This window comes from Diabrotica virgifera, chromosome 3 (assembly GCF_917563875.1).
Source record: "Diabrotica virgifera virgifera chromosome 3, PGI_DIABVI_V3a".
NCBI classification, from domain to species: domain Eukaryota; kingdom Metazoa; phylum Arthropoda; class Insecta; order Coleoptera; family Chrysomelidae; genus Diabrotica; species Diabrotica virgifera.
Window position 1 is genome coordinate 58,143,879 of NC_065445.1, and position 8,766 is coordinate 58,152,644.

At 33.0% G+C, this 8,766-nt stretch overlaps 1 protein-coding gene across 1 annotated transcript in view; it reads right to left on the bottom strand.

Moving 5' to 3' along the window:
- The window catches only part of LOC114324501 (connectin-like), a 1,593,699-nt gene extending 1,588,359 nt beyond the window's left edge, over nt 1-5,340 (bottom strand). The window contains exon 1 of the mRNA XM_028272355.2: nt 5,215-5,340. The gene's annotated coding sequence lies outside the window, so the exon portion shown is untranslated. The remainder of the gene's footprint in view (nt 1-5,214) is intronic.
- Nucleotides 5,341-8,766: the final 3,426 nt, after the last annotated feature.

Genomic DNA, 8,766 nt, shown 5'->3' on the forward strand with positions numbered 1-8,766 from the left:
TTGCTTTTAAAAACTATTTAAAAGTCACTACAATATTATAAACTTTTTTGTTTCTGTCCTCACAACAATAAAACTAATATATTATACATTTGTTTACCTTTACTTTTACCTCCAAACCACAGCTGCCATATCGGATAATTTTTGACATGTCATTTGAACATCCAATCAGAACAAAGTTATAATGCGCATGCGCCGGGCTGATAGGTTTTAACATATAAAAAAATCACCCTCTATCGCCGGTAAAGAAGTATAACTTCAAAAAGTTTATTAATAGCAAGCTGATAATTTGTTAATAGCTTAACGGTGTCTAGTCGGACAAACTTTGATGTACGGGAACACTGAAACAGGTGAACTTTTAATTGTGCAACCGGTTACAGGTTTCGCATGTCAGTCTACGAAAACGCCACATGTTTTTTTTTGGACAGAACTTCCAATTGATTTGTTACCCTTTCATTAAACTCTCATGCAAAAATCAGACTGCTATTTACCACCAACATAATTCCTGTCATTTGACATGTTCTACCTGTCGAAATTATTAAAATGCCCAACATGTTTGTCTGGCAAATATTTTTTCATATATTATATAAAGGTTGCTATTAAATAAACTTAAAAACAGCCTGCCAGATTTCACAATCATAAACTTGTCAGGATGACACGTTCCACCATTAAAATCACGTGCCACAATTAAAACTTCCCCTGTTCCAGTGTTCCCATACATCAAAGTTTTTCCAACTAGATACCGTTAAGCTATCAACAATTTTTTAGGTTTAATAAACTTTTTTTGGTACATGAGGTCCAAGCCTATTATAACAATTGTTAAAACTCGAATTTTCTATGTATATCTCGTATAAAATTCGAACGAGGGTAGGCGCAACATTAAGAGGGTAGGCGCAAATATTTTACGGCTATCCCTAATTTTTCTTTCCTTTCACGGCAAATTACGTGTAGTAAAATTCTCACTGGTATGCAGATGTAAACATTAGTTGACAATGACATTGTCACCATTAACTTAGAGATGGCTTTTGAATGTTCTTGGCTAACAGTTACTTGTGTAATCGCTTAAATTATTAATTCAGTTAATTAATATGATTATTTTTTCACTAACGATGTATTTTGTGATTAAAATAATTTGTATCATCATCATCATTAAACCCGAATCTATCCACTGCTGAATATGGTTCTCCCTCAGTCTTTTCCATGCATTTCTGTTTTGTGCTGTTTGCATCTAATTTTTTTCGATTCGTTGTATGTCATCAGACCAACTTGTTGGCGGACGACCTCTATTTCAAAGTGCTTCTTTCTTGGTCTCCGGTATATTCTGCCCTACTAAGAGAGAACCCCGTATCTCCACGATAGCGAGTTTTGAGAAAAACCCGATTAAAGATTTTTATCTAATCCCTTGTGCTTTTGGTACAATAATAATAGGTTTGTTCTAGCATCAGTTTCAAATGGTTTGAAATCATCAGCGAATAGTCGACCAGCGCGAGTAGAGGGGATAGCACTGGTGACTGTATTACGCTGTCTCACTGACCAACTGTTTGCTGACGGTTTCTGACTTGCTTGACTGTTTGCTAGAACAAACCTATTATAAAATCATTTAGGGTAGAGTGTGTGGCATGATAGTAAACTTTTTTCAAAAAAAATGCAAAATTATAATATAGACATTAGTTATGCGACATACGGTCTAAGAATGCAAAGAATTATGTCAAGTTTACTTAGCAAAAAACAACGTATGATCCAAATTTGTCTTAAGCTTGGTTTTAACAATGTAATTATTATAAAATTTATGAAACTGCTTCGAGCGAGAACACATTTAAATATTTTAATAATATTTTCTATAAGGATTTGTTGAATACAACATAAGTATTTACGAAAACTTTTTAAAAATACAAAATGAAAATTATTTGTAATCGGAAGTTGGTAATTCGTCCCAAAATTGATGGAGGTTTTCCGGTATAATTTCACCTAAGTTTTTTATTATTTGGTCCTTTCTACTCTTAGCAATTCCACAAGGTGTCGTCACAGGTGTGGGGCCTTTATCACAGATTTTAACAGTCTGCCACTCTGCTCTGCAAAAAGTCAACCTCTGTTCATTAAAAAAACCTCGCATATCGTTTTATTCTATGTTAAAAACCCGTATCTGCTGAGCATATACCAGGTTTTTACTATGAAGCGGTAATTGCCAGGTATATACTAAGCATCATAGTAGTCATTTTTGGTGTTTAAGGGGAAATTATTTTTTTTCATAAAATATTTAGAAATGTAAAATACGGGTTTTTTTCTATGTGAGTATGTTATATAAATCATAATTATTCATATGGTGGAAAAATCTCAATTTTTAAAATTTTGGAGATACGGGGTTCTTTCTTAGCAGGGCAGTATTACTCGCTGTGTCCATCATTTATCTGACATTCTAGCTATGTGTTCAGCCTAGTTCCACTTTTGGGTCATAATTTTTTCTATGGCATCGGTCACTCCTGTTGTTCGTCTTATTTCCTTGTTCGTAATTCGCTCCCTACGAGAAATGCCTAACATTGAGCGTTCCATGGCTCTTTAGGTAACACAAATTTTATTTCTTACTTTCTTGGTTATTGTTAAAGTTTCTGCACCATATGTAAGTACTGGCAAAACACACTGATCATAGACTTTTCTTTTGATACACATAGGCAGTTCTGATTTAAGGACATAACTCAGCTTGCCGAATGCGGCCCAAGTGAGTTCTATACAGCGGCTGAGTTCGCCTGTTTGATTATCTCTCTCTATGCGTATCTCATGCCGTAAGTACTTACTTAGTAAAGGTGGTTTATTCAATAGGCATGCCATTTAATGAAATCTCTTCAGTAAATGACATGTCATAATTTATATACTACAAAATAAAATCTAATAATCGAGAAAAGAGAAAAAGCGATAAAGTGATGCAGTGATTTTTTTAATAATATATTATTACTATGTTACTAACAGAATATTTGAATCGCAGAATACATCCTGGTGTATTAAACTTTTAAATTTTCTTCCATAAATATTAAACAATAAATAAATGTTTATTAATTTCACGTCGTAAGTCAATTATTTATCAAATACACTATCAATATTATTTAATAAACAACTCTAAATCAATATTCCTAAAGCCGTGTCAAATATTTAGTAACTTTCTATACAAGGCGAAAATGGCGGGTTCGTTGAAAAAATATTCCCATGAAATTTTTTTGCGTAGTCACATTCGTGAGACACCCCAGAATAAGGTACAAGTATTCGCCCACGCGAAAAGTGGTCCAATTTTTTTTAACAATTTTTTTTTAATCAAATTGCTAAAATCAATATTTTTGGCCCGGAAATATTTTTTTTTAGATTCTTTGAACCATTGCGGACAAAAAAGGTCTCTTGTAACTTTTCTTTAAAGTTGATCGTGTTCGAGTTATAAGCAATTTAAAATTTGAAAAACGCGAAAATGGCCATTTTTAAGACTTAATAACTCGGTTAAAGATTATTGTTATGAAAGTCAGAAAGTGATTGAATTAAGTCTGAAGCCTCCCCTACATTATCCTGAAGAAATTTATGTCATTAATTTATTATTAAGCTGTTATTTTTACTTACTAATAATGAGCGGTAAGATCGTATTGACGTGGCTGCAAATGTGAGTGCGAGTGAGATGCGCCATTGGATTGCCTGAATGGCATCTCTTTCTCACTCATCATGGACGGCCGCCTAAAACGTGCATGGCCCTCATTATTATTACTTAAAAATAACAACTTAGTAATCAAATAATGACAAAAACTTCTTCAGGATCTTTTAGGAGGAGCTTTAAAAGTTTTGACATAGTCACTTTCCGACTTTCGCAGTAATAACTTTTAACCGAGTAATTAAGTCGTTTTTTTCAATTTTAAAATGCTTTTACCTCGAAAACGATCATTTTTAGAGAAAAATTATAAGAGACCTTTTTTATCCAGAATGGTCCAAAAAATGTAAAAAAATTGTCCAAGCCAAAAATATTGATTTTTGCAATTTGATTAAAAAAAATTCTTAAAAAAAATTTGGCCCACTTTTCGCGTGGGCGACTTCTTGAACCTTATTCTGGAATATCTCACGAATGTGATTATGCAAAAAAATTTCATGGGAATATTTTCTCCAAAGAACCCGCCGTTTTCGACTTGTCTATTCTTTGTCACTGTATTGTCACCACATTCTGTTATTCTGTTCGACTAAGTGCGTTGTATGACAAAAATAGCGAATGTTCGATTTGGAAAATATCACCACGGACATGGAGTTCATTTTTTTCGAATCCTGAAAAAACTAATAAATATTTTTGAAAAATTTAAACGCAGAATGAAAGACTACATTCTTACCGAGGGCCGAAAGTCCCTTAATATAAATAAAATGTTTCTTTTGAATGAGATAGTTGAAATGCTCTTTAATATATACTTTTCAAAAATACTCCTTATGCGACTATCCCCTTAAACCGCACTTTTAAAAGTTCAAAGCTTCTTAAACCCTCGCTGTGTTTATTGGTTTAGTTTACCGCTTACATCACAATTATTATGCATAAGTATAGGTAGCTATTTACTATAATCATTGTGAATCTGGTATAATTATTTTTGTCATTAAAATGTAAATGCTAATTACTCTTAGTGGTGAGAATATAGTCTCTAAATTAAAACAAAAAAAAATTATCGAATTATCGAATCGGTTAAAAAAATTAGCAGTTAATATTCTATTATATATTTACATTTGTATCATAAATATTTTTCCTTGATAATTTTAATTAATAATTTACTAATATCTTATAGTTTTTAAAAAAAAATATTTTAGGCATTATCCATAATACAATGGAAATTTATTCTGATCTTTGTAATCATAGAAATATTTATGTATTTTTTATTAAATATGATATAAATTTAACCAAAAATTCAATTTTATAAATATTGTTTATAATAAATATCTATTAATAAACATATAATTAAAAATATGGAAAAAATATGTACTATATAAAAAGAGACGTGCGCAAAGCGATTTTTATTTTTTATCTCTTAATTATAATATAAAATTTTAATTTAACTTTCGTATTAGGGTCCTTTTTGGTTTTCTCATCGATCAAATTTTAATATTCAATATATTATAAAGTTATTTAAAATTTTAGAAATGGGATTAACGCGACAGTTGCTAAACGTAATAAAATATTTTAGGTCCAAACTCTGGATTAAAAAAGTTTTTCGTTACCTTTTTTTATGTCCAGTAAAAAGTTTCCCAAACTCGTTTGAAATTCGAAAATCCGCGTAAGCATAAATCTCCGAACAATCACAGTCGCAGGTGGCGTGGCGTGCGCGTGTGCTGGTCCACAGAGCGTCGCGACGGAACTGGCGGCTTCGGCTACTTCTTCGCCGGAGAGCGCAATTCAGACATCGCAGGCGTCAAATGTTTCAGTCACAATGAGCCTGATTTACATCGCAGGAAACATAAGAAACATCCACGTATCGTGGTCAAGGCTTGCTTGGAACAACCCACACATTTGTTATGGTGATTGATTGGATAGTCGTTTCGTTTTGCAGTATTTTGCTGTAATAATATCCGTCAAATAGAAGAATGTATAGATCGAACCCTTTTTTGGATAAAACATGAGAGGGCGATTTATATATAAAAAAAGTAATTTCGACGCAACTTTGCGTCGTACAATGAGCCTGATTTACATCGCAGGAAATATAAGAAACATCCACGTATCGTGGTCAAGGCTTGCTTGGAACAACCCACACATTTGTTATGGTGATTGATTGGATAGTCGTTTCGTTTTGCAGTATTTTGCTGTAATAATATCCGTCAAATAGAAGAATGTATAGATCGAACCCTTTTTTGGATAAAACATGAGAGGGCGATTTATATATAAAAAAAGTAATTTCGACGCAACTTTGCGTCGTGTCGCCGGGGATCTTCGTCAAAATTCAAATTTTCGGATTTTTCTCGTACCGTAAAAATATGAATTGTGGGTGATACAAGACAGAAAATCTAACGTATTTTCCTAACATCCCAATTTTTTGCTTTTGGCTACTTATTTTTGAATAAAAATGATAACACGATATAACCCAAGACACCTCGCTCCTAAACACATTCTTCGATACTCGCGATTGGTCGTTTTTACCGACTTATATTAATTCATCTTTTTATACGTTTTAATTCATTCCATTAATATCTAATATCTAAAACATTAAAAACGATATTCTACAAAAACTAACTTTATTGTGAAGGATACAATGCAAAAATAAACAATATTTAAAAAAATATCTCTTGTTCTAACGACTTAAAAATAATATCGCTCACTGAGTTCTATAGTGGCACAGTTTCAAAAAATGGTGTTTTGTAATAACCACTACTTAAAAATCACGAAATTTCACTTTATAATTATTGAACGAAACCAGCATAACGGTAGCTTGCAAGGAATCCCCTAGATCAGCGTTTCCCAAACTTATTTTTCCGTGACCCGGTTATTTTTGTGCTTATCCTTCGTGACCCACTATTTTTTTTGCATACCCCTTTTACTTTTGAGAAGTATGCAGTTATTTCTGTTTAACTAAAAACTTGAAGTTTGGAGGAAAAGATGTTAATTTTATCCTCAGGTCCGATTCCACTTCCAAACGGTTCCTATATTTATTTTTGAGGAAACTTTATCGCTTTTAAAAATATATATTTTATAAAGACTGCCAAAAACCTACCAGTGGTATTTTGTCAAATATGTCTTTGAGTGCCCTAACCACAATATAGTTCAATTATTGACTCAATAGCTAAATCCGGAAGTCCCGTCTCGGATTCTACGTCCATTATAAATGTATTTCTTGTCCATGCTTTGTTGCTGTGGATGGGGGGAAAATATTCCTTCAGATTTGCCTCCAGTCCTAGCAGGTGTTCCTTGAAAGCCGCTGGAATATCACTCGGCAATGAATTCACGTTATACCCTTTTTGGAGCTTTGTAATTTTCTGCTTCCGCGCGGCCTGTCCACAAATTTTTTTTTTTTTTTACAGTTTCCACCTTCTCTAGTACTTTAAATACTGTTACATTGCTACCTAGTACGGTTATATCTAAATTATTCAAGAGGTCAAAAATATCACAAAGACTGCCTTGATTAACTAATTGACATCATGGAAACGGTTTTTAAATTGAAATATTGCATCCCTAGCCGTTGGTGGATGTTGTTCTAAGAACATTGAAATTTCTTCATTCAATTCAATCAGCCTTTTAAAAACATTTCCTTTTTATAGTCAACGCACTTCGCAGTGTAAAAGAAGATGCTATGTAAAAGAAGAAAATACTCTTGAGTTCAGTGGGTAAGATTTTATGAAGATAAGTTTTACACACTCTTACAGAGATTTGGTTAAAAACAGTGGCATTTTTTTGACAGCTAATGCCTCTGTGGGTGCTACAATGCACCCAAACACATTCTGCTGCTACAGCTTTGATCCTCGGAAAAGCCTGCGTCAGTCAGAGCGCGGTATTAAAAAGCAAGATGTGAAACGGCGAGGCGACCCGGCATTTTGCGTCTGTGGCCCGGTACCGGGTCGCGACCCACCATTTGGGAAACGCTGCCCTAGATAGAGTTGTACCACGTGCATATTCCCCATATTTCGCTCAAGCGGCAGCACTATACCGTCGCATATTTAATATGCCGTTGACATTAGGCGTGTTTGTGTGGCTTCTACGTGGAATAGCGGCACATTTTAATAAAACTGATGTTATGCAGAAAGATGGAAAGAGCTGAGGGAGACCTATGTCCATCGGTGGACGAGTACGGGTTGATGATGATGCCGATGACTGTTATGCCACTTTATAATTTTTATAACGTCCAATACAAATATCTTATTTTTTAGTCTATATCGGCACATTAAGAGTTGTGCCAGTATGAAATGAATTTTTTTGACAAAAATATGCTATCTGTGTCACCAAAATATAAGGTTGTGTCGGTATAGAATTTATTTTAATTCAAATACTTTACTTTATGCCATGAAAGAACAAAGTTAGGCCAGTATAGGTTTACTTTTTCTTATATTTCACTTATAATGTAGGATAAGGAAGAATGTGAGAAGTGGACACAAAATCGAATTAAACGCCTTCGAACCCCTTGACAATATTATCAAATATACAACAGGAAGATAGACGTTCCAGGCAGATCAGTTAAAGATCCGTGTGACATCACAAAATACAGGCAAACATGTACCGGAAATACACAGAATAAGAGAGATGAGCATTTTAAAGCGTTTATAATGGCATTGATAGAACAGGTTAATGTAGCAAAGATTGGTGGAAGAACCAATAACAATGCTTTTTATTTTGTTAAACAATGTACAAAAGTAAGGGTGTGCATAGCTTTTTTCACTTAGAATTTATGTGTTACTTATGGTATTTAGGGAGAAGTCTTTATTAAGTGATGTTTCAATACTAAAAGTCGAAAAGGATAATCAATCATAGTATTTTCCTGTACAAAACTTCCTTTGACGAATTTTATTTTAAAATGGTGAACTTGTTCAAACAAATACGAATCATAAATCCTATACCAGCAAAGTATTTTTTTTAAAGACATTGAAAAAAAAAAGGGTATATCAAAATAAAATTCCAATTTCCAGAAATAAGTATGAAGAACTAATGTATACTATTCGATCCAATACAATAATTAATAAAAGTCACAGTGAATTTTACATCAACTTACATTCCACGTTTTTATTCTTGTTTCTATAAACAAAGTTTTTATATAGCTGATAATCAATTTAAAATTCTTTTTTAGTTATTAA